Source organism: Lissotriton vulgaris, chromosome 1_1 (genome assembly GCF_964263255.1).
Source record: "Lissotriton vulgaris chromosome 1_1, aLisVul1.2, whole genome shotgun sequence".
Taxonomy (NCBI): Eukaryota; Metazoa; Chordata; class Amphibia; order Caudata; family Salamandridae; genus Lissotriton; species Lissotriton vulgaris.
This window is the reverse complement of record NC_141685.1, coordinates 593,187,973-593,215,269: the sequence shown is the minus strand read 5'-3', so window position 1 is coordinate 593,215,269 and position 27,297 is coordinate 593,187,973. Positions and strand designations below refer to the sequence as shown.

The 27,297-nt window shown below is 42.1% G+C and overlaps 1 pseudogene; it reads right to left on the bottom strand.

Annotated features, from left to right (window-relative positions):
* Positions 1-9,866: 9,866 nt before the first annotated feature.
* LOC147747535 (uncharacterized) lies at positions 9,867-20,080 on the bottom strand (annotated as a pseudogene).
* Positions 20,081-27,297: the final 7,217 nt, after the last annotated feature.

Here is a 27,297-nt window from a genome sequence, read left to right as displayed (position 1 = left end):
GTTATTTCCGCCTAAATCTCTGAAATTCAATTTCTCTGGGTGAACTGATTCTATTTTTGGTGTTCTGATACCATTTTATCTATTTCAAGATTACCTATTTCTCTAGATTGGTCTGTGATTTTTTTTGTGTGTGGTGTTTTACCTTTATTTCTGTTTGAGTGCAGTATAAATACTTTACACATGGCCTCTAAAGCCCGACTGCTTTTGTGCCAAGCTACCAGAGGGTTCAGCACAGGTTAATTTACTGACTTTTGTGGTTTAGACTGACAAGGATTGTGGTTGTTGCCTGAGAAGGGTTAACACCCCCTCAACCAATAACCCAATTTGTCACAATCTTCCTCTTCAATTCACCCCATAATGGTGCACTCTTACCATACCATACCTTTTTGACTTGCTGATGGCTGAAATGGCAGTGACAGGGTTGCCATTTTTATAAATTGTATTTGACTGGTTGAGGGTGGAGTAGTGTAGTTCTTATCCTGAGGAGTGGATAGGTCACTGTGCCAAAGAGATAGAAGCCATCCCCCCCAGACATGGCAGCATCAAGCATTGCAACCTCCAGTGAAAACTGTGGATAGCGCTAAATGATCTATGCAAGCCTAGGAGAGGCTATGGAGACCAGTCTTCCCCACTGCTTCTGCACTCTGTCCTTTTTCTCCTTAACTGGGTATCCCACAATGCAGGGCTTAACTACCACTTTACGTACATAAGAGATCAACCTGGGAAAGTATTGAGGATGAGAACCTGGATGCTAGCTAGAACTCACTTACATATTGTGGGCCTTATAGGTCAGTGACTGTAAAAGCCCAGTTCAGGCACTGGGTTGAAGCCTGCCAACATCTTCCATTTGTTTCTACTTACTTCTCTTTTGTTAGTTTAGTACTTGATATTTTTGAGCCATCACTGTTTCTTTTTTACCTTTCTCTATTCCCTGCCCCTGCTGGTCCTCTGAACCTTTTGGCCTCCATCCTTTTTTCCTACTTATCAAAGGTGCCTGCTATATATGTTGCTCTGTATCCTGGAGCATGCTGCTGCTCTCCGAATCAGCCGCACTTCTGTGCCAATTGTAATTAGCTCCTGTGGAAACCTCTGCAATTATCCTGCTAAACGGCATGCAGCCTCGCTCTATTCAGGTATTCCGAACCTTTAGCCTATAGGCCTGATTCCTAGTAGAACTGGAGCTACTCACAGTATAAGCCAAACACAAGGAGACGATGAACGGAGTGCTGAAACTTTTCAGACACTCACCTACAGTCACAGATCTGGGCTGAATCCATCATTGTTCTCTAGCTCACCTCGCCACCCCAGTCATATGCAAATCAGTCTTGACCCTGTGCCTCATGGGAACAGTCCAGCACTAACTGCCAAGTGAGGTCTTCCCTGGACCAGAAACAAGCATCCTGTGATCGGTTTCGGGGTTACACCCTCATCAGCCAGGCTAGCTGAATCCATTGGCCCAGTGAGCAAGGAACCTACGTCTGGGCATACTGTGCCCACTTAGGGCGAACAAAGCAAACACAAGGAAATGATGGACGGAGTGCTGGAACTTTTCAGACACTCACCCCCCAGTCACAGATCTGGTCCAGTGAAGACCTGTCTTGGCAGTTCGGGTTAGACTGTTCCCATGAGGCACAGGGTGAAAACTGATTTGCGTATAGCTGGGTCTGAACTGGGGTGAAGAAGTGAACTAAAGAACGATGATGGATTCACCCAGATCTGTGACTGGGGGTGAGTGTCTGAAAATGTTCTGCTCTCTGTCCATCATCTCCTTGTGTTTACGCTACTCACAGTATTTCATGGCTGGGAAAGAGGTAAGCTATAGACATCAGTGGCGTGATATATTCAGTGTTTGTTGAGTTAGAAAGGCTCATATTGTCTCCTTATCTCTCTCTTCCTCACTTCTGTCCATCATCTCCTTGTGTTTACGCTACTCACAGTATTTCATGGCTGGGAAAGAGGTAAGCTATAGACATCAGTGGCGTGATATATTCAGTGTTTGTTGAGTTAGAAAGGCTCATATTGTCTCCTTATCTCTCTCTTCCTCACTTCTTAATATATACAAGTAGGGGTTCTCAGATGATCCTAGTTTGCTGTTGGGGTCATGCTGTACCCCATTTTTCTGGATCCATAAATGATACAAAAAACAACAGGATGTGTGGAGGGTCAAAAGGGAATATTTACCGACCTGTCTGCTCGCTCCCCAGTAATCAGAAAAACACACAAAAAGAGTAGAACAGGTCAAGGGGTGGTGTGTGACTATATCAGTGACTATGGTACAGCAGGCTGCATATGCGGACCAGTGTTGTCGGGAGTTATTGGAAAACAAAAAGCTATTATCAATCCCATCAGACCACCCCTTCGGTGGAATATACGTCATGTGGGAATTGCTGATCAATCCGTGTCTTGGCCGGCCATATAGTGCCAGTTTGGAGTTGGATGTCAGAAAACAAGCCATGATGTTTGCCAAAACAGTGGACAAGATGGTGTGCAGTGCTGAAGTGGTGGTGATAGATAAAATTGACTACACTGGCTCTGAAACAATGTGTCCACTACCGCTTGGCTCCACGAAGGAGGTACCGACGGACAGAGCGGGGCCTCATGCTCCCGAGCGGTTGCCGGGTGAGGTGAGGTCTTCACCCACACAATGCTGGGAAGAAGAAATGCTTCTTTACCATCAGTGGACGTCTAACCACTAAGGTTCCTGGTAGATGTGTATCCTTCTACCAGTAAACTTATCGCCATTTTTTTCATCTAATGTGACATTTGTAGTTACAGTTGCAGTAGCTTATTCACAGTAACAGATCCTGAAGAATGCCGGGGAAAATCCCCTTTTTGGCAGAAACATGTTGACCGCAATACACAAGCGCCAAAAGGTAGTCACACTACCTGGCGCGGTTTTTATCTTTTGACACACGGTTTTCTGTATACACATTGTTTCAGAGCCAGTGTAGTCAATTTTATCTATCACCACCACTTCAGCACTGCACACCATCTTGTCCACTGTTTTGGCAAACATCATGGCTTGTTTTCTGACATCCAACTCCAAACTGGCACTATATGGCCGGCCAAGACACGGATTGATCAGCAATTCCCACATGACGTATATTCCACCGAAGGGGTGGTCTGATGGGATTGATAATAGCTTTTTGTTTTCCAATAACTCCCGACAACACTGGTCCGCATATGCAGCCTGCTGTACCATAGTCACTGATATAGTCACACACCACCCCTTGACCTGTTCTACTCTTTTTGTGTGTTTTTCCATAAATGATACATACAGTACATTGATAGGTACAGCTGGCCGGGTGAAATTGGTGGCAATGTTCCTTTTGGGGAAATACACTATTATCCTAAATACCCTAATAATTTACATTTTCAGGCATTGATTCCAAACTTGATCCAGGATGCTTGTGAGAAAATCTTTATGTATGGAGCAACAATGGTCCCTGAGCTATATATAATAAAAAAATCTTTTTGTGCAATAAATGATATAATAAAACAATGAGATTAAAGTTAGTGAGTTAGGTAAGAAAATAAACAAATATACTTCCAGCTGTAACACTAATATGACAATGTAATGAAAAAACAAACATAACCAAAGACAACGCAAGATTTGACTGTCAAAAGGATCAGTGCTCAAACGTGCTGTAGACCGTGAATACACATATATGGAGTGCACAAAAAGAACCTCCAACATGGCCACGAAGTTTAATATTTAAGAAAGATTTGTGGTTATCACTGTACGCATGATTGCAAATTCATGACATAATGGCTCATTGGTCACAAAGTTGCCAGCGTTTCAACCATGTTTATATCTTCATCAAGACTGTAGGTAGAGAAAAATGCCCAAAAAGAAAGAGAACAGTCCAGAAGTCCTAAATTAGAGTAGGTGTGTTTGGCCAAGATATAAACAAGAATGGGCAGTCTGGAATGAAGAGAATATTGTACTGTGTTGCAAAGGATCATCAGTTCAGTAAGGCATGAATGTGCCCTCTTGTAGTAAGCTAAATAGCAATTTATGCCGCTGAACCAATAAGACTGACAGAAGTTCATAGGGTTGTAACAGTGGCTGCAAACAGAACCCAAAAGGCCCACCTCGATGGGTCAGGCACATGAGAGGGGGGCCGCTTGAGGACAGCCCCAAGATAAAATTGAGTAAGGAAGGCACAAGCTGTCACTTGCTGGATGATCAATGGTGGTACCATGCAATGGTGTACACTCTGACCCTGTATCTGAAGAATTAGGCTGCCAGGATTAGACAGTGAAACATTCCGAAATTCAGGATAAAAATTGCCAAGACTGTAGAAATCTTCTGGGAATGGGAAGGAAGAATTTGTTGAGCATACTCACTGGTATCATCAAAAAGAGAGGCCATGAGGTGGTTTGAAGTTGGTAGGGAATCTGTATATGGAACCTACAATGAGAGCTAGTACTTACCTGTGTGAAGCCACGTCCTAGTTAAGCTCTCCAGTTGCAGGGCTTCATAATTGGAAGGAGTACTGAAGGTTTGATGGAGCTGCGTTAAGAGCCTAGCAAGATTTCCAAGCAAATGCATGGCTTCCTGTTCGACAATTTTTTCCATACTTTGTATCTCTCTTGCTATCTCTTCTATCCGGCCCCATATGTTAGGGGATTAAGGCAGGTAATGCTCTTTGTTTTCCTTTCCTTACCATACCACCACAGAATCTGGGATTAATCATGTGCTGGTGTTTAACATCTGGATCCGGGCCAGTGTGGGACTCATAACAGCAACATCCACCATTGAATTTGCTAAGCTTAACCCCTATGCTTGTTGTGGGAATCCTTACTGTAACATACATGTTATCTTGTATATATTTAATCTGTAATGTGGATGTAACCATAGCACTAGAATGTATTTAGGTCATATGGAATGTTGGAGAGCGAGCTAAGACAGAGGCTGGTCAGCAGTTGATGAGGCTGGATGGAGCATGAACTGTTGTTCAGTGGTACAAGGTCAGTTCCGCCAAATGTTTTGAGAGGAGAACTTATAGCTCTGGCACAATGTGTCATCAAAGGATGATAAAACCCAAAGAGAGACTTAAGTTGACATACTTGTGGCTGGGTATGGACAGTCATGTGAGGAGGATGATAGGAGAATGCATGCAGTGTGCTATGAGTGAGAAAACGCTTAAAAATAAAAGTGCAACCAATAGCTATCAGGGAAGGGACCTTACCTCACACATTTGGAAAGAGGTTGCTTTGGAAATTTTGGGCTCCATACACGGCGAAAGTTATGAATCATATGTTATGGTTCTTATTGATATGTACTGTATGTGACCCGAAATTTTGTTCTCTAGAGGCATGGAAACTTAACATGTCATAGGGTCTCTCAAGGATCTGTTTCGTGGGGAAGGCATACCTAGTTTAATCCTCACTAATAAAGGGATGCTAGTGGTATTAAAAGAAATGGAGGAATTTTTTTAAGTGATCATGTGATAAGGCACAAGAAATGCGCTCTCTACCACCCCCAAAACCAATGGCATGGAAATACATTTCCACAGGGCTTTGAAGGAAACCATAGCCTTGCCTAATGATAATGGGTTGAATTGGAGAAAGGAGGTGAGCAAGAAGGTTGAGGCCTACAGAGTGACTCCCCATGCCATCACAGGAAAAACCCCTTTTGAATTATTGAATTGAAGTAGACAACCCAACACTTTGGTAGAAGTTGAAGTTGGGGGAATTTGTAGAGCGCACATATACCCAAAAGGTTTCATGGCGCTAATTTGATCAGGCCGCAGCAGAAGAAGGCGACAATTAGGCCACAAAGGCCCTAGTAAATAACCAGGTCTTCAGACATTTACAAAACTCCAAGTATGAAAGGGAGAATCGTAGATTGTCTGGAAGGGAGTTCCAGAAACGAGGGGCTTGGAAGGAGAAGCTCGACCACACCATGTTTCTTCCTCACAAAGCGTGGAACAAACAGAAGATTTTTAGAGGAGGACCGAGGGTTTCTAGAAGGAGTATATACTGTTAGCCTGGTTGCTACATAAGAAGGAGCTAGGCCTGCTAATTATTTGAAAATAAGACACCCCAATTTAAATAGGCATCTATGGGTAACGGGTAACCAATGCAGTTGCTTCAGAAGTGGGAGAGCATGATGGTATCTAGGCCGTCTATAAATCAGTCTAGCTGCCTGATTTTGGACAAGCTGTAGCCGGGCTAATTCATATGCGGGAATACCAATATAAAGGGAATTAGCGTAGTAAACCCGAGAGATGACTAGAGCTAGAAGGATAAATTTGAGGGCGTCAATGGTGAAGAAATGGAAACTTTACGAATAGTTTGGAGGCATAGAAAACAGAATGAAACGACCATACTAATCTGGGCGTGCATCGAGAGGTCGTCGCTGATTTTAATGCCAAGACTTTTCACATACTTCGTAGGGGAAGGGTCAGGGCCAAGAGAAGAAGGCCAGTAATTAATAGTCCAATGATTGGATGGGCCTCCGAACAAGACTAGTTCCGTCTTGTCGGGATTTAACTTTAGGTGGTTAGTGCTCATCCAGTCCTGGATAAAGATCATAGTATTCTGAAAATGAGAGATAGAGTCAGAAGAAGAGGAAAGAGTGAAAATGAGTTGAAAGTCATCAGCGTAGTTGAACACGGTGACCTCTCGGTGGCGTAAAGCAGAGATTAAAGGAAAAATATAATGATTAAAGAGAAGAGGGGAAAGAGCAGAACCTTGGGGACCACCGCAAGTTACTGTTCGAGGATGAGAAGAAAAGGAGGGAAGCTGAACTGCCTGTTGATGGTTCTCCAAGAAAGAAGAGACCCAGCTCAAGGCAACATCCGAGATGCCAGCATGTTGGACACGGTCGACAAAAAGATGATGGTTGACCGTGTCAAAGGCAGCCAATAAATCTAAAAGTACAAAGGCCTGAGGAGATCCATGATCAGCGCTAACTCTTAATTCACCCAAAACTGAAAGGATGACTGAATCCGTAGAATGAGTGGGACGGAAACCAGCCTGATGGGGATCAATATAATCAGAGGCCTCAATAAAGGAACTAAGGCAAAGGGTTACATATCTCTCCAATACTTTTCCCAGGAAAGGGAGAAGGGAGATGGGTCGAAAATTAGACGGAACAGTGGGAACAGCCCCAACCTTTTTCAAAACCGGAACAATTTTAGCTGACTTAAAAGGGTTGAAGACAACGCCCAAAGCCAGTGAATTATTGAGTAAAGCAAGAGGGGGGTCAGAACAGAGAGAAAAGATCTCACAAAGAATGTGTGAGGGACAGCTATCAGTGGGAGAACCAGATTTCGTACAACTCACTAAACTGAGAAATTTCTCTGTCGAGGTGGGTGGGAAGTGCGTGAAGGTATTTGTATTAGATGAAGGTGAGGGAGGGTCAAAAGAGGGAGAAGGAGGAGATATATGCAATTTAATAGTAGAGATCTTATTGAAGAAATAGTCATGGAGTGAATCACAAAAATCTTGAGAGGGAGGGGGCTTGGCAGTGACTCGGTCGAGTTTAGAGAGACCGTTGGGAATGGAAAAAAATTCCTTAGGCTTGTTGGGAGAAGAAAGAATTATTGCAGAACAGTATTCAGTTTTTGCCCATAAGAATATCCTGTTTATATTCCCTAATTAAAGTAAATTAAAAGATTTTGTCTGAGGGATCATAACGCCAACGCCTCTTTTGTTCTGCCTGTTTAAGCTGAAGTTTCTTCACTTGAAGAGAGGGTGAGAATCATCTTTGCGTGTCGTGTGATCGTTTATTTCGAATGGATCTCCAGGTGACTAATTCCTCACAGGATGAAGTAAGCCAGGAATTAATGGCCAAAGCCTGATCGTGAATGGAGAAGTTTAAGTTAGTGGGACTAGAGGCGGTGAGCAAGGAACAAATGGACTCAATATTCACTCGCCCCCAATTTCTAACTTTGATGTTAGTAGGCAAGGGACTTCTGATAGAGGGATTTAATGAGAGAGAAAACGAGATCAAGATGTGATCAGACCACAAACAAGGGAGAACCGAAGTTAAAGAAATATCCAAATTAACTGACCAAATTTGGTCTAATATATGGCCAAACTTGTGGGTCGGTTGATAAACAAGCTGTATCAGGTTCATGTGGGTAAGTAAATCGGTAAACTCCTTAGAGTAAGAATCCTCCAATGGATCGCCAGGCCAAAAGTTAAAGTCGCCCAGGATCATTATACGCGAGTTGTTAACTATCAGATTGGCGAGAATTTCGTCCACTGAAGAAGAAGAAGCAGGCATGGGCTGGGGGGGAGGATAAAATAGTACACAAACCAGAGGGGGAGAGACATAAGTAGTTTTCATCACCAGGTAATCAACCGCAAAGATAATCGGGGAGGGCATTAAAGTGAATGACCACTTCGAGTGGATGATGACAGCCACACCACCCCCACTTTTACCAGTCATCCGATCTGAGTGTAAAAGATAGTAGTTTTCGGGAAGGGCAGCTAAAATATCTGGTGAGGACACCAGGGTGAGGCAAGTTTCGGTGAGGAATAGACAGTCAGGTTGAACTTGGACAAGAAAGCAAAACATTTCTAGCTGGTGTTTTGCTAATAAGCGAGTGTTAAGCAAGCAAGCAAGCTGAAAAGGCCACAGGAGAGGGGTAGACAGGCGAGAGGATTGTTGAGAAATTCCCACTGTCCTTAGGACCAGGGACATCCCAAGCTTCAGGAACCATGGTGGAAGGCTCAGGAAGGCAAAGAAGACCCAAGGTATCAAGCTTAGCCTGTGTCTGATAAGGAATAGACCATGTACCTTGGAGCGTCATTAGTTCTGAGGAGGTGTAAATTAATTTTTGGGCAGCATCACGGGCCCCTGGCCCCGGTTGGGCGCGGACGGGCGCAGACGGGCGCAGACGGGCTTGCCTTTGGTGCGCCGCCGGCGCGCCGCTGCACGCGTCCGCTGCATGACCAGAATGACATGTGGGCTTTGTAGTCCACAAACGTGATGCCTCAGGCAAAGCTCCGCCCCCCTGGATCCAGTGGCGAAAGGTTAGGTGACTCATTTCATCACAAGCCCTCCGCTCGAACGGGAAAACCCGGCGTCGGATCAGGCTGTGATGAAGAGGCCCCAACAATGAGGAGGAAGTTAGCCGAGCGAAACCAGGTGAGCAAGTCAGGCGATTAAAAACACCTACATAGTTTAATGACATGGAATTGAGATCCGGGAAAACGGAGGTGAACGGAGGTGAACAAAGATTTGGAGCTGAGAGAGACAAAGAAAACAGAGACCCGCAAGAAACATAACATTTTGATGTGAAGAAGTCTGTCGAAAAGACAGGTCAAGGGTGAGGATTGGGTGAAGGTTAAAAAAAGTTCAAGAAAGGTGGGGTGCAAGATTTCACAAGTCTCTGAGACTTGTCAAAGTGTTTACTAATGCAGTTAAAACCAAAGACTTCTGTATTTGGAATCTCAACTGAGTTGTTGTAGTCTAAGACAGTCCAGCCCAGAGTCTCATGGAAGAGTTGCCCCTCAGGATGTTCAGCAGGAAAGTTACTCCTCCCACTTATTTGAAAGAGTATGTTAAGTAAACTATAGCAATCTGTACATTCTTGTAAATTCTTATACAAGTGGCTGGATGTTTGCAGTTTGTATCACACTGGGATACCTTGTTTGACCCAGAAGGAGTGGTTTTGTCCAGCCCCCCGCAGCCTTGGAAGGAAGGAGTTGGTGACGCATTGCGGCGGTTCTTGCTTTGCCGGTGCTCTGAGTTTGTGTGTGGAGTCGAAGGACCCCCGGTGACCTTCAGGGCAATGATTGAGGTGAGCCGTCGTCAGCGCTACCATATTGAAGGCTACTAGCGGGTGAAGAAATTGCGCAAATTACTATTTTTAGGACTTGGATATACGGATATTCTCCTGTTCCTATTGCATGCTCATATTATTCTCTGTGCTATCTGTTGCTGTTAAAGCAATGGCAGCTGATGTGCTCAGAGACCTCGAGCTTATAGCGGATGCCTTATTCTTAAATTTACCGGACACTGTGGTTACAGATAAAGGTGTGGCTGGCACAGCTGAAAAGAATGATGATAAAGGTAAATTAAAAAAGTTGGAAGAACTACAAAGGACAGAGCTCACTAAGTGGTGGGATAGAAAATCCCTAGAAAAATAATAAAGAGGTTGGCAGAGTGCCTCGGGGGTTGAGGGTTCTCATTGCTCCATCTTTTGAGAACCCCAACCCCCTCATGCTGAAGGAATGGGCAGCCAACAATTTGGAGGTGTCAATGAATATGGTGTGTATTCCTATTAAATATGCGGAAATTGACAGACTGGATATTATGCACCAAATTGATGCACTTACTAAAGAACTTGATGCAATGGAACAAAAATAATTTATTGCCAAAACAAGGGAGGAAATTAAGAAGCGCCTTGAAAAACATGAAAGCATCATCAAGACGCGCAAGGTCTACAAATTTGCTCGAGATCGAGCTGATTATGAACAGGGACGCATTTTCACTTTTTCCCAAAAATTTGAGAATGTCAAGCGACAGGCGCTAACAGCCAAGGTCCCATCAAGTTCAAACCCAACGTTGTTAGTACAACAGGCTGAACACTCTGAAAGCTCGGATACAGATTTGAGTTCAGCCATAAGTAGTGTGGATTCGGATGGGGACAGTTCAATGGCAGGCCAATCATCTATAATGAGTGGATTTACCCCTTCCGAGGAGTTGGGGTTTATGATAGGCAGCAAACATTGAGGCCAAGATTTCCTCCATCCATGAAAATCGACAGCAGCGAAATAAATGCCGCAAAGAAAGGAGGAAACCGAGGAGGCTTCATGAAAAAAGAAGAGAGGAAGAGGAGCCCCTCAAATGAACTAAACTCTGCTATAACCCCTAACACTGTGACTGATAACACTATCATTAATCTCACTGATCTGGATTTAGATATAGCTGAAACCCAACTTTTGGCATTAGGCCTATCATTTTGCCCCAAGAATGATTTTAAGTACATTCAATCTCGCATTGACGTATTTAAATTCATTCGCAAATTGAAATTGATGAAATTCCACAAATTGAATAAAGTCACTAGCATTGCAAATACAGTGTTTACTGATTCCCTTCCGCGCAAAAATGTGTTAGTTTCTGATGTCCTGTTGTTAAAGACTATGCATGTGATAGTAGATTCTGAAAATGACCCTCCTACGTCAACTTAGGCAGTTTTACATTCCATGGGGGCTGCTAGTAGTAGTAGAGCTATAAGTCCATTTTGTCCTTGCTCTACATTTCTTCCCATGATGCCTAGAGACGCGATAGATGTGTTTAATGACCGCATGGTTGAGGATTGGGAAGAATTAAATAAATCCATTGCCAGAAAATAAAAACGTAGAAGTTATGCTGAGCTTCGTTACTCCACCCTCATGCGTAAAATTAATGATCATGGCAACATCATTGTGAATAAGGCAGACATAGGGGGCAATATTATTTTATGGCCTTGTGATATGTATATTTTGGAGGCTGAGAGGCAGTTACATGATTCCTTGTGTTATAGGAAAGCTTCCTTTAACGAACTACATAAGGTTAAAGAGCTTATACACAACCTATTGGCTCAGTGGAAAAGGGATGGCCTTATTTCCAAGAATGAATATTTGTTTTTGAAGAATGACCATCCAATTACCCCTATTTTATTACCTAAAGATCATAAAGGAGTATCCCCCATACAAGGGCACCCCATAATTTCAGCCCAAAATGGTTTATTGGAACCTATTTCCCAATATGTCGATTTTTTTCTTCATGGCCATATGGAATCGTTACCATCTTATATCAGAGATACAGGCCAGATTACCACTTCATTGTTATGGATATCTGTTCTCTGTATACTTCTATTAATCATGAAGATGAGCTACATGCTATTCAACATTTTTTAATCAAATCGGGACATCAAATTTTATGAACACAATAAGATGTTGGTATAGATGATTGAGCTTTGCCTTCACAACAATTTTTTTCATTTCAACAATGAAGTTTATCAACAGTTGCGGGGCGTGGCCATGGGGGCATGCTTCTCCCCCTGATACCCGTGTTTACCCGTAGGCTGGTGGGAGGAGTGTGTCCTTGGTCACGCCTCTGACTATGTTGGAGGTCTAGGAACGGATATTATTCACCATTGGTGTTTCATAGACGATGTGTTCATGATTTGGCAAGGGACAAGAGAAAGTGCAGAACAATTTGTGATCAATATTAATAATAATAAGCTCAATTTAGAAATTTACAGCTAATATCAGTAATGAGAGAGTGGAATTCTTAGATGTGGAAGTTTATGTTTTAAATGATACTATTCAAACTAAGCTTCACAGGAAGAGTACTGCCGGAAATTCAACTCTCCATGCTTCTAGTGACCATCCCCGCCATTTGGTTAAGAGCATCCCTTATGGGGAGTTTTTGAGAATTCAATGCATTTGCAGCAATGATTATGATTTGGAAACATGTCTTAATTAATCATTTCAAAGATTTTCGATTCATGGTTACAATGAGATTGACTTGAATAATGCATAAAAAAAGATGATTTTTAATACTAAAACCCTTGTCCAAATGACCAATATTGGAAATGTTCCTTCCACTGTTGAAGTGATACCTCAAAAAGAAGAGATGAAAGTTAGATTAATTACTACTTATAGTAGTCATGAAAGAAAGATCCGCAACATTCTTAAATCTAACTGGCCGATCTTGAACACGGATATAACTTTGGCACATTTATCGGATGAGACTCCATGTATCACTTTTAGGAGGGCTCCCTCTATGAGGGATATTTTGGTCAAGACCAGTCCAGAAGTAGTGACATCATCTAATTGGCTCTCTAATTGCACAGGTTTTTTTTAAATGCACTTCTTGCAGAGCTTGTAAGTTTGGTAGCAACACAAGGGAATATAAGACTGCTTTTAGTCAAGAGGTTACTAAAATTAAAGGATTGTTTACTTGTAAAACAGATCATGCTGTTTATGTTTTACAATGTTCTTGCAAATTACAATATGTTGGGAGCACTAAGCTCCAAGTTTACAATCGCATCCTACAGCATCTTCGGGCGATTGTCAACTCCGACATTAGTTACCATGTGGTGTGTCATTTTAAGTTGGTCTACAAAAATAATCTCAAGGATTTGAGTTATTTTGGTATTGACGCAGTGCCCAATTCCAAGAGGGGTGGTGACAGAGAACGGCGACAGAGAACGCAAGCTCAGACAATTAGAGAGTCAGTATATTAATTAGAGAGTCAGTATATTCTACTTCTTGATACCAAGATTCCGAATGATCTTAACACAGGGGAGGATTTATATAACTTTTTATAAATATTTACGTGTTTTTAGAGATTTATGATATTTAGATATTTATGATAATCTTATTTATCTTAGTAACCACTTTAGGGGCAGGCTTGACCCCTGAAGTTGTAAATCCATGAATTCTGCATTTTAGCATGTTTCCATCTCTGCTGCTGTGTTATTGCTGTTCTACCAACCAAATTGTTGGTTTTACCCCTTTTTTTCTGATGAAATCGTATCAGTGTCCTTTTATCATGTTTTTACTGGAGTTTTTACTCGTTTTTCTAGATTTTCTGGTTTTACTGGTTTTTCTTTTGGTTTGGATGTGGTATAAGGTTTTGCTGGTAAACTATTGGGGAAATTAAGTTGATGATGCCCCTTATATGAATATGTAATTAGAGCTTGTTATGATGTGACATTATCAAACTTTATAATCTTCAATGGATTAAGATCCCTTTTTTCATCATTTTTCAATTTAACTTATTTAAATACACCTTTATCTATTTGATGTTAACCACTAATACTGTCCACAAATGTATTGAATTTTCCTTACAATTTATTGTATGTTTGTGTACAGTGGTTATATTTACCTTAGCACTTGCACTTTATATATGGTAAGGCTTCGTCTAGTTTGATATATGGATGAATCGAGAGGCGATTCTATTCTGAATTTTAATCTGCACTATTTTTGCACCTTTTGTTAATGCTGTTGTTTGCACTATCCCCTTTATATTGCTTAATGATATAGACTTAAACATGAAGTATGTACAATGAATGACTGCTTGAGGTTCGGATAAATTGGGCACTTGCCCGGGATTGAGTTTCATCTTTATATACTGTGTATATCTACATACCATTATCATGCACTTTATTGTATATATATCCTCATTAGTGAGTTTTACCCTCTTGCAATATAGTTCAAGTCCAGTATTGAATTTTGTACTATTAGGCCGTCTTTGTCATTAGTATGTTTTTCATGTATATGCTAGATTGGGAGGAGTTGGTGCTCTCCATCTGCATTAAAAACTCGCTGGTTTTTGGTCTCATCATGTGATCAAGACCGGGTTCCCCTGGTCGAAATGCGTCATGCCGCCAGTTACAGAGTAATAAAGCACTTTATCATCCGGAAAACGCGCTAGAGTGGGCTCTACCTGTTGCCTGTGAAGTGCTTCACTACAGGACTCTGGATTTCAATATATATATATATATATATATATATTACCTACTGGCGGTCGCCAGTAGGTAGTTATAGTTAGGACCTAGCTACCATAGGGAATCCGTAACATTCTATTGGGAATAACTTTGGCGCCGGTTGAGGAATTTGCATGTAATTTTCCAAAATTTAGGCCAGCTCCGCTTCGCTCCTTCCCTGAAAGTTTCGGGGGGGATTCTTCCCCATGTTAATTTCCATAGGACGAATTGACAAGGCTACATCCTGAACCGCTGAACTGAATTACGCCAAACTTTGCAAATATGTAGGGACTGGTACGCAGCTGTGCCTTTGCTATATTTGGCGAAATTTGCTCCAGTGTTTTTTTTTTAAATTAACTTCAAAAACACATATATATCTATAGGGGCGCTCTGGGCTCTCACCGGCGTGCTATGGGAGTGCGTGAGCGGAAAGGTGATTGGCTGTTGACATTCTAAACAGCCCGGAGAGTCCGCCATCTTGTGTCCCTGTTGAATAGAGACACAAGAGGTGAAAATAAAAAGAAGGAAATTAGTAAAAGGGGGCAGGGTACACACCCCCTGACCCCCTAGGTTTTCTGAGGGGAGTTTAGAAAGACCCTGAAGGGCAAAAAAACCTTTTTTTTTTTGCAATTTTCACGGGGTAAGCGCTGGGTGCGTTCCCATGTACACTCACCGGTACGCGCACACTGAGCGCACCACACACTCCTTTACAATATATAAAGAATATAGCTCTTTTTGGAGTATTGGAGGTAGTTCTAAAAAGAACTGGGTTTTTTTCTTCTTTTTTAGTTTTTCCTTTTTTTTTAACTTTTTCCGAACGTTTTAAACATTTTTTTTTTCAGAACAAAAAAAAACTAGGGAATGCGAAACTGCTCAACAGGAGTAAAACAAAGGGGAAAAATTAGGGCTGGGGAGGGCAGCGGTGTTCTTCTCTTTTTCGAACAATTAGTAGGATACTCTGCTCTCCATAACAAAGCAGTTCGTCGTTATAGTTAGTTAGACTCACTATAACTCGCGCGCCCGCAATCCACTGCTGATGATGTCACATATTACATCATTCATGACATGGTCAGTGACATCACTGATGAAATCACTGATGACATCTCAAATGACATCACTGATGACATCACTGATGACATCTCAAATGACATCACTAATGACATCTCTAATGACATCATCCAGTGAATGTGTGTTTCTGTAAAGTTAAAATATGTTTTACATATTGAAGAATGAGTGTATGACAAGTGTTCTCACACTTTGTTTCTGGAGCTCCACACCTTCCCTCTGGGTCTTCCTGTCCATAAGGAAGGCCCGTTTAGTTAACTCCAGATCACCTTTTACAATCTGACTTGGGTGTTCAAACAGATCCAGACGGTCAAGCCTGGCAAAGCTGGATTTCAGGTATTTTATCCATGGAGTGCCCATTGCCTTATCCTGGATCAGATAATCCCTCACAATCAGATTTGTCAGAGGTATATCCTGATTCAACCACAGTTTTAACCAACAGGTCAATGGGTGTAAAGAAAAAGTGTCACTTAGATATTGTGTCCTTAGCTCTTCGTGTACTACAAAATTTGACGTACCTGTAGGGACACACAGGAGGCGCTTCATGAAGAAATTTTCAGCAATCTGTAGCTGCTCACCGGCAACATACCCCCAAATTTCACTACCATATATAGCAGGTGCACTGATTTTGCATTATAAAGTTTCAACATTGCACTGGTAGATTTTTTTCCCAGTTTCGATGCAAAGTTAAAAATCGAAGCATTAACCCTGACCAGTTCCCCTTTCTTTTTTGCAAGATGAGGGCCCCAGTTAAGTTTAGTATCAAAAAGAACCCCAAGATACGAGAACATTTTTGATATGGGGATTACTACTTCATCAATTTTAAATTAAAAGTTCCTTCTTGGTTGTTGGCCAACTTGCATAACAAATTTGATATTTGATATTTATTGGGATTTGTGTAGCGCAACTATCGCTCCGGAAGGAGCATCTTGGCGCTGAGCAAACAGAAGAACCAGCTTGGTGAAACAAGGATCAAATGGCTGCGAGAACCGATGAATCGGGCTGAGAGAATATCCAAGTCTTCAGGAGTTTCCTGAAAAGGCTTTCTGTGGGGGCGTGCCTGAGGTTGAAGGGGAGGCCGTTCCATGCCTTAGCCGCCAGGAATGAAAAAGTTTTTCCAACTTTCGTTTTGAGCTTGATTCTGGGTATAGTAACCAGATTAGCTCCTGATGACCTCAGGCAGCGCGATGGAGTGTAGCGCAAAAAGCGCTTAGCTAGATAGAAAAGGCCTGTATTCCTGGTGGCTTTGAAAACCGTGACAAGGAGTTTAAAGAGGATTCTTTTGTGAAGGGGCAGCCAATGGAGAGTGTTGAGGGCTGCAGAGGCCGAGGACCTTCTTGGGAGTTTAAGAATGAGCCTGGCCGCTGCGTGTTGGACGCTTTGCAGTTTCTTAAGGGTGGACTTCTTTATTCCTGCCAAGAGGCCCTTACAGTAATCCAGCCGGGATAGGATCAGGGCCACGGCGACTGATTTCCTGGCTGAGATAGGAAGAAAGTCAAAGAATTTCTTCAGCTGTCTAATGAGGTTAAAACAGCACCCTGCAGTGATGCGCACATGATCGTCAAAGCTGAGGGACGAGTCGAATTGGACACCCAGATTGCGGGCCGAGGAAACAGCACTCGGCGGGGCTTCAGAGTGTTGAGGCCACCAATCTTTTGGAGAGAAGAGGATGTCTTTGCCTAAGGGTATAATTTCAGTTTTGGCGCTATTGCACTTGAGATGGTTATTGTTGAGCCAAGAAAAGACTTGGGAGAGGCAATTCTGAAATCTGAGGGCAGCATCGGAGTGTTTTTTATCTATGGTGACGACTAGTTGGGTGTCGTCAGCATAAGATGTTACGAGGATGCCGTGGGATTCAATCAGTGTGAGCAAGGGAGCCATGTAGATATTAAAAAAGAGTGGACTGAGTATGGACCCCTGGGGCACACCTGATGTAGTGGGTCTTTTGCCAGAGAGAAAGGGGCCTAGTGAAACTGTTTGTGATCTGTTGGATAGGAATGATGTTATCCATATTAATGCAGTACCCGTCACACCAATCTCGCGCATTCTGTTAATGAGGATGTCATGAGAGATGGTATTGAATGCTGCGGTTAAGTCAAGCAGGATGAGTGCAGCATGTTTCCCCTCATCCTGCAAGAACTTAATGGTGTCCGATAGCTCAATCAATGCAGTTTCGGTGGAGTGGCCAGGGCGGAAACCAGATTGCTGTGGGTGCAGAATGTGATTGTTTTCCACAAAGGCTTTTAACTCCTCGTGTACTAGCTGCTCAGTGATTTTGCCTAGTGCCGGAAGTAGGGAGATTGGGCGCATGTTAGATAGATCTGTCGGGGATTTGTTTTGTTTTTTCATTAGAGGCTTAACAATGGCCTTCTTCCATTCAGCGGGGACAATGATTTTGAATTATTGACCAAAAGGTATCTTTCCGTCATAAACAATTTAAAAGCATTTAAGAGAGCCTGAAGACCCCTCTCAGTTCTGGAAATTAAAACCGCATCATCTGCGTATAAAAGTACAGGAATTTCCTGCCTGCCGACTCTAGGGTAGTCAGCCGGTACTTTCTGCAACACGCTATCTAGCTCATTAATATAAAAATTAAAAAGGAAGGGGGCAAAGATACATCCTTGGCGGAGACCCTTTCTAATGTCAACATTATTTGTTGTACTCAGATCTTGAGAATATCTCACATTTGCTCTAGTATTGCTATGTAGATCAACAAGAAAATTAACAATTCCACTATCTACACCCTTCACCCTCATGGACTGCCACCTCTTTCTCCTGTTTACACAGTCGAAAGCTGAGGACAGATCCATGAAGGTGAGGTGGATGGTACCCCTTTGAGCAACAGTATACTTACTTAATATTAAAAAGAGGTTAAGGCACTGAGTTATTGTTGAACGGCCACTGCAGAAACCAAACTGGGAGATGGACATGATGTTGTTTTCCATCGCCCAGTCTAAAAGTCTCTGTAGTAGGATTCTTCCTACTATTTTAATCATAGAGTCTATTATTGAAATAGGTCTATAACAATGTGGGCTACCTTTGTCCCCCTTCTTGTAAACGGGAACAATCGTAGAGACCCCCCATGATTGTGGACAACCATTTTTCACAGCAGCATTAAAAACAGACTCTAATATGGGTGCCCAAAAATTTGGCTCAGACTTAAATAAGTCTGGAGGAATCCCATCAGGACCAGGAGCTTTCCCGGCTGTTAGTCCTACAATAACCTCAGTAACCTCACCTCTATCAAAACTAATTATTTCACCATTATTGCAAGGGGCAAGGTTGGATGTTTCATCCATCGAGCAGCAATATAGTTGCTTAAAGTGTGCTTCCCACTCCTCCTTTGGTATGTAGCATTACAAACCGTTACCCGGCTCCTGGACCAGGAAAGGTTTCTTCATTACCGCCCAGAATCTGGAGCTACACCGCAAGGTAGTGGGATCAAGGATCTCACTCCATGCCTCTTCTCTTAGGGATTCCTTATGTTTGGCAATGGTAGATTTGTATTCTTTCCGACACAGCTGAACTGTCGCCTTTATTCTTGGTTTAGCTACCAATGCCAACCTTAGATTTCTTGCTGCTTTAGAGCAATCGTGGTTAAACCATTTCGGTCCCACATTCTCTAAATTCTTTACTGGATCCGACAGCAGCTGGGAGACCTTGTCCGATAGACTTTGGAAGGCACTGAGGACCTTACTCTGCTGCGACCCTTCTTGAGTGCAAACCATAATTTCATCTGCACAAATGGCTTTAATGTCTTTGTACAGCAGATCTGGGCTGATCTTAGACCATCTTAGTCGGCGTCTCCCATCAGTTGTGCTCACCCTACCAGTGATATGATTCGGTCCTTCTTTAGCTATCCATGGACCACTCAGGTGAACAGTGAGCGGATTATGATCACTAAATTCACTTTCTTCGATAGAGAAATAATCCACAAAGGACTGCATTGGGGATGTAAGTAATACATAATCAATGAAAGTTCCCCTCCCTTGCCCCTTAAAAGTCGGGGTCTCAAAACACATGGTGGGATCCAACAATGCCATGGTCAGCGTCAAATCCAGATCATTCAATAGATCATTAAAGAGTTCCCCCTCTGTCGTGTGTTCCAAATGCAAACCCTCGGACCGTGCACAATGCAAATCCGAAATACTCTTCAAAAGGGGGTCACCACAAGGGTGAACATTAAAATCACCCATGATCATGAGATTGTGGAGGCAAACCTTCATTGAGATACTGATAAAGACATTCAGTGCTGATATTTGACTCGAAACTGAGCATGGATTGACAGCGTTATAAAAATTTACCAAACCGGCCGTACAGTTTTCTCCTGTTAAAATGTAACCAATGATTACAGAATTGCTTGTTAAGACTCTACATACTTTACAAGATAATGCAACAGAGATGAACGTGACCATTCCCCCCTTGGGTCTTCCCCTAGTTGTTGCTATTGTAGGGACATAGAATGCCTTATAGCCTTCAAGGAAATGGTCACATTCAACTGATCAAGTCTCATGCAAACAGATAATCTGATACTGCTTAATATACCTAATCCAATTGCAGTCCTCCATTTTAGCACCCAATCCCACAATGTTCCATGAGATTACATTGTTTTGACTCATTTTTACCCGTGTGATCTCTGTACATCCCACTTCAGCCAATCTCTCCTTTCCCTTTCTCTCGGATTCCTCACGTCAATCACACACTTCCAGACCCGAGAGTAAATCAAATCTATTCTGCGTTGCAACATTGAACCCATTCATACAGTGGTTATCAACATTATACAGATATGTTACTTCAGGGGCCAGAGGCTGAATAGGAGTAAATGGTCTAATTTTCCTAGGATTAGGAGGGGCTTTAATTAGATGAGTGTAGAAATAACCAAGTGGGCGTACACATACACTGTTCACATTGTAAACTAAGGAGGCCGCTCTTAATAAGACTGTCACAACGTGTTGGGGATGCTTGAAGTTAACAATAATACAGTCCCCACTAACTGTCTTTCTGGACGGGCCAATCCAGTTCACCCTTCTCGTTGACAATATTTGATCAGAGTATGTGATTGGAAAGCCACATCTTATATTCAACCATGATACTGTTTTATTTTTTAGTGAATCATGGGATTCCTCATAGGGTTGAGCAGAGTGATAATCAATGGGTGGGACATTTGTTAGTACAGCCACATAAGGTGCACAGTCAGCAGGAAGATTAATGTAGCGACATTTCTTTGCTTGTCTAGTATCCGGGTTACCCTATGGATCTACTGTAGCCTGTTTATTCTGGCCGATTGGTGGTGTGAGATCAGGTGAGGCAGTTTCGATTACGGTTGTTTGCTGACTAGTTTGTTGTGAGTTCACAGTTTCCTGCCCCTCTCCAGCAGAGCCCTTGTCCACAGCCTTAGATCTTTCGGCTGAGGCCAAGTGTGTTGCTATCAATCCACCTAATCTATTAAATTCCAGGGCCACAGTATCCTATTTAGATGTCAAGGGTTTCAACAGCTCTTCTATCTTTGCCTCTATCTTAGCTTCTATAGTGCGAATCAATAGGGCAAATTGCTCCGAATTTATGTTTGTACCAGCTACATTTTTATCTTCATGTAAATCAGTTCCAATAGCAGAGCCATTAGGAACTAATTGGACTGTTTCTACTCTTTTTTTACTGTACTTCCCCCTGCGTTTGATTTGTAACTTTCTCACTGGTCAAGGGGCAGGCGGTGGCTGCTCTATTGCCTCAATAGGTATAACAGGTATATCAGGTGAATCCTCATTCAACTCGGCATGCACCTGCGCTTCAGCCGATATGACAACCCTATCACTCACATCAAAAATATCAACCACAGCTGAATCCACCAGTGGGATAGACATAACTTCATGTAAAACATGATTGGTCCCTCGGCCTAGCGAGGCCCTACGATCGTTATTAATTTGATTCACCATTTTTACCAAGTCATTGTCCATGGTGCCCAACCCAGATGCAATTTTATCAGTTTTGGATTTAGACATCGTCCAAACTTGCTTTTGTACTTGGGTACCAGATGGGAAAACAAAACAAACTTCAGAAGCACTTTATCCTGATAACAGAATTAAAGGTCTCACTTGGGTATATAGGTCCTTTAATGCAGGGTCAAAGTCCGTGGCCCAGCCCAGCCTCTTCCGGCCTCTTCCGGCCACAGAGGGCCCACCCTTTGCCCGGGCTTAGCCCGGGGCCGCCCGTGGGCGCGCGTCCGCGACGCTGAGGGAGCCTCCGTTCTTTTGAGCGCCTCCGGTCGCGCTGCAGCTCGGGTGGGTGTCACTGACCGCTAAGCCTGCTGGGAGCTGTAGTTTCTCCCCTCAAAGATGTGCGGAGTCACAAGCAGCGACTGCGGGGAAAACAGGCAGCGTCAGGGGCCCAGAAGGAATGCTGGCAGCAGGGAAAGGTGAGTCTGCTCTGGCCCATGCCAGGAAATACTGTCCTCCTTTAGAGGATAAATCTACATATCCCAACTGCATCTTTGTCTTGTGTCTCACATTTTGTTTTTGTGCTTTTTTTTGCAAGCTTCATCATACCATTTGTACCTGCAGCCTATGTGTCCTGAAAAGTAGCTGATTAACAATTCTCCCTCTCTCTATCTCTCTCTTTCTCGCTTCTGACTCTGTGGTGCATAGTGTTCTACCAACCAACAGAGTTGGAGGGGAAAGAGTGGACTCTCTTCCGTTCCACGGCCCGACTCTCCAAGCTTGACAGAAACTACCAATATTCTTAGCATTGCTTCTTCAACCAATGTGGAGAAACAGAGTGAGAACACTATCAGGCCCACACACTGCCTGTTCAGTACAAATTCCACACATGGCCTACTGAAATGCTATGTGTGCTCCATCAGCCCAAGCCCTGAGGAAGATAACAAACTATGACACTTTACTCTGCAAAACCAGATCCTCTACTTTCACTGTGGAATCGTAGAATGGGAACTATGTAATTGTGACAAAGGAGGGCAGGACATGATAGAGCACAGCGTGAGTTACACAGTAACCACAAGTAACTGCTCATACCAGTTATTGATGTCATAAAATTGGTGAAGTTACTACACAGTGTACTCAATGTGATTGAAGTTGTATTTCTTTTTTAAAAAGAATAATACTTGGATGCTTTATTTATTGTGAGTAGCATAGTACTCTTTTATGAACCGTTATGTGCCTTTTGAATGAGCCCCAAAACATCTAAAATAGGATTATTCAGAAAATAGTTGTATACAATTAGGACAAATAGAAAGTTTACCCTCTTTGCATTCTTACTGATAGGGAGTAAAACATTTCGGGCCAATTCAATAAGGCATGCAAGAGTACATAAAGGGAAGTACAAGAGTACATTTTTAGGTACTACAGAATGCCTTTGTAACTAGGCTCCTTGGTGTTTGATAAGTAAAAGATAGCAGAGATTTTAACAAATGCAATTATTGAATACAAAAGGCTGAAACCAAGTTAAAGTGTATAGCATGCCAAGTGTAAAATTCTACTGTATCATTTTTACTGTGGGAGATTTTTAGGGCCTTTGTAACATGGTGAGACTTAAAGCTTGCAACCAAGAATGCATTTCAGGAAGCTCTTTGTTAAATTGATGTGTACAATAGCTGATAGTTACAATACATTAATTTATGACATAGAGCTTTACAGTGAGTGCTGCATGGAAGTACTTTGATTAACAAGTGTTACTGTTAATACAAGTATACGGAATTTGTTTAAATCAATTAGGAAGGATGAACGATTCAGTGGACTTCTTAGGATCTAAACATGTGTTTTCAAACTTTCAAGGTAAGGCACAGATGTTAGCAACATATGCTCAATTTACTGAACAATTGTACTAGCTTACTGTGTGCTGCACACAGTTTGCTTATTATTTTTTATGTTCATGATCAGAAGATGTAGCTACCAAATCCATGAAAACAAACACTGTATGAAGTATACAATTGTTTGGTAAAAGACAGGCGGACTGATCAGCATAAGTAGCTGGTCCAAGCAGACTATGATTAAGAAAATAAATAACTAACCCCACTGGTCTGTCTTCTGGATCCTGCCTCAACCATATTGTCAAATAAAATCAGCTTAAAATATAGAATAGGAATATAATAGGATTATTCATAGAATAGTCATCCACAATTAGTACAAATAAAAAGGACCATACCCTCTTTGCACTTTTACTGATAGGAAGTTGGACATTTCAGGCCGATTCAATAAGGCATGCAAGAGTACCGAAAGAGAACCACAGGAGTATGTTGTTACCTACTACAAAGAGCCTATGTGGATAGGACTCTTGTGCCCACATGCATCAAACTCCCGTTTTGCGATTCCAAATTTGCGATTTTTACCGAATCGCAAATAAGGAATCGCAAAACGGGATGCATTATTGAAAGTGCACAATATTTGCGATTCGGTAAAAATCGCAATTTTTACCGAATCGCAAATATTATGCGAATTCCAATTTGCGATTTCGCAATTCCCATTGATTCCTATGGGCCAAAAGGCCCATAGGAATCAATGGTAATTGTGAATTCGCAAATTGGAATTCGCAAAATGTTGATGCATTCCATGGGTGCAGGGGGGGTCCAAAGGACCCCCCTACACCCCTGAAATGTATTTTAAAATGGATGTTTCACACACACATGTCCTAAGGACATGTGTGTCTGTAACATGAAAGTGTTTAAAATGCTAATTTGATCATTTTAAACATTTTTCGCAAATTACCACGAGGTTCATCCTCGTGGTAATTTGCACTTGCAATCTTTAAAATCGCAATTTTTTTAAGAATGATGCATTGCATTTAAGGAATCGCAAAATCACGATTCCTTAAATGCAATCGCATTTTAGAAAATCGCAAAATTAGCGATTTTCAACAAAAACAAATGATGCATCTCAAAAAGCATTTTTGGAATCGCAAACGGCCGATTTTAAGGAATCGCACTGTTTGCGACTCCAAAAATGCTTGATGCATGTGGGCATTGGTGTTTTTTAAGTAACATATAGCAGGGATTAGAACAAATGCAACGGTTGAACAAAAAGTCCTGAAAGCTAGTAAGAGTCGATAGCATGCTGAGAGTAAATTTGTAAGACAAATCTTGTAAATGATCTGGTGTATCAATGCGATTCACAAATGAGAAACACAATTTAAAAAAAGTTAATAAAAAATGCTTACGATTTCTTAAGTGACATTACGTAATTTAAATGATCATAAGTGTACAAGTCTCAATTAGAGAAAGCATGTTTAATACACGCAATACACTTAAATAGGTTACAAGAAAAGAGAATACACCCACATACACAGATCACAATGCCTAAATGCTTATCTATTATAATAACAATTCATAAGGCAATAGTATCTGGGCAACGTCAAAATAATGTGGCATTTTCACAAAACTTCTTGCCTCGATACAACAAAAAATAAGCCAAATAAAAAGTCACTATTCAAATATTTGCCTTTCAAGCCGCCCGGAAGATTCACCATATGGACCCAGCTTGTTCATAACATTACTAGGCTAACTTACCAACACTTCTTCTGCCCGTTGGTGTTAAATGTAAAACTCCTTCCCAGGGGCCCGGAATTAAGGGATAAACCACGACAGGTGAAAGTCTTACGCTAATGCCGCATAATAACTCACAGAGGGCTTCGAAATGATGGCAATTGTCGGACACACTCTTCCAATTAGAGAGGTTTAATGTTGCCACAGCTGGACTACTGGGGGATCAGCGCTGACAAATACCACTATTTATGGACAGATTAAAGAATGGAAACAAACAGAGTGAGAATACCAGATATGATCACGTGCTCATTGCAAAGCCCTCCTAGTAGACAGGGCTGTCTGAAGGACAAGGCACGTAGAACGCATGGACAGAACTGAAGAGAGGAGCCATCCATATCAATTAGTGACCAAGAGAACTTTAAGAGTCATAGCGTTTGGAAGGCAAGTGTGGGCTCGCGGTTTAAGCTATCAGGTGAAGGGATTGCTTGCATTCGCCTTTGTTTCTATGAATTCCCACTGAACGCTACTTAGAACCAGTAGAGAAGATCTGAATTGCAAAGCCTTTCCCGAGGGAAGAAGGATCTAAGGCCACTGGGAGTCAGCCGGACGTGACGCAATACCCACGATTGTATAGTGGATGCTCAGTGCAATGCTCATATTACTCAGAAGAAGGACGTAGCTAGGCATATGAGGGCCAAGGTGAATCAGAGGTGAGAAGAAAATAGATACATAACTACCCTGTTCTACAGTGACCGGAGATTGAACTGGACATTTGAGAACAGACCCTCCGGAAAAGATGCTCAGCAGTATGAACTCTGAACCCGGACTGCACCTCACCCTAATCTTCATATTCACGCTACTTAATCAGAAGGTATGAATGTAGTGGCTACTAAAAAAACAAGTGAATAATGTTTAAGCTGCATGTTTAATTTTGACAATGTCATTTTTCCCGTGGGGGTATTATGGGGCGTTTGCATTATGTTAGAGAGTTGAAGTCATTATAAACTAGCATCTAATGGAAATATATGAACATTTTCAGCTTGCAACCAAGAATCTATTTCAGGAAGCTCTGTGATAGCTGATAGTCACAATGCATTCATTAATAATATAGCGCTTTGAAGTGAGTGCTGCTTGGACGCACTTTGACTAAGAAGTGTTACTTTTAATACAAGTCTAAGGAATTTGTTTGAATTAATTCGGAAGGATGAACGATTTAGTGGCCTGCTAAGATTCAAATCTGTTTTTCCATGCCTTCAAGGTTAGGCACAGATGTCAGCAACATATGCCCAACCTACTGAACAATTTTATTAGCTTATTGTGCATTGTGCACAGAGGGGCTTATTTACAAGAAAGTGATGCATCTCTGCGTTAGAGCAGAGATGCATCAGTTTCCTTATGCCGGGCAAAGAAACCCTTGCGCCATCATGGATGCGTCATATTTACAAAACGGAGCCCCATGGTGCAAGGTTTGAAATATACATCAGAAATTCTGGCACATCTGTCGGCGCAAAAGTCACTCATTGCTGGAGTTGTGTCGCAAGCATGACACAACTCCAGAAATGCTTAGAGTAGGTCTATACTCAATGCACTGCGTCACTCCTTGTGCCGTCTCCAAGCAGGGGTAAGGTTTTAACGCAGTGGCGTCCTAGAAGTGTTGCAGTGAAATCTTGTAGATTTCCCTGCGTCACTTCTACGAGGCTTTCATGCATGGGAATGCCCACCCTGCATACATTATACCTGACGCAGGTATAATATGGCTCAGGGCTTTACAATGTGATGCATCTCCCTAGATGCATCACGTTGTAAATGGGCCGCAACGTAGCGCATTGTTTACGCTGCCGCTGCATCACAAAAAGTGATGCAACGGCAGTACAAAAGTGTTGCAAGTGACTAATAAATCTGCACCAGATGGATTACCGTTTTTTGGTTGATGATCTGAAGAAGTAGTTACATGATGTATGAAAACAAACGAGGTATATGACTGCTTGATTAAAGACATGCGGACTGATCAGTATAACTAGCTGGCCCAAGCGGACCGCGATTAAAAAAATTAATAACTCAGCGCACTGGTCTTGCTTCTAGATTTTTGTTACAATGTCTATTATTTTGCTGGGAAGTTCTGATGTTATAAAAATTAATTTACTCCCACATTTGGTCAAATAATTAATGTCACTCTGAGTGGGCTCCTGGCCACTGCAGTTGTGAGTAATAAACACATAGCTTTTAAATGGTCTGTGATAAGTTTTTCACCTTCAGTTGATTTTTAGTCAGTGGCTCAAATCTTGCTGGCAGTGGCAC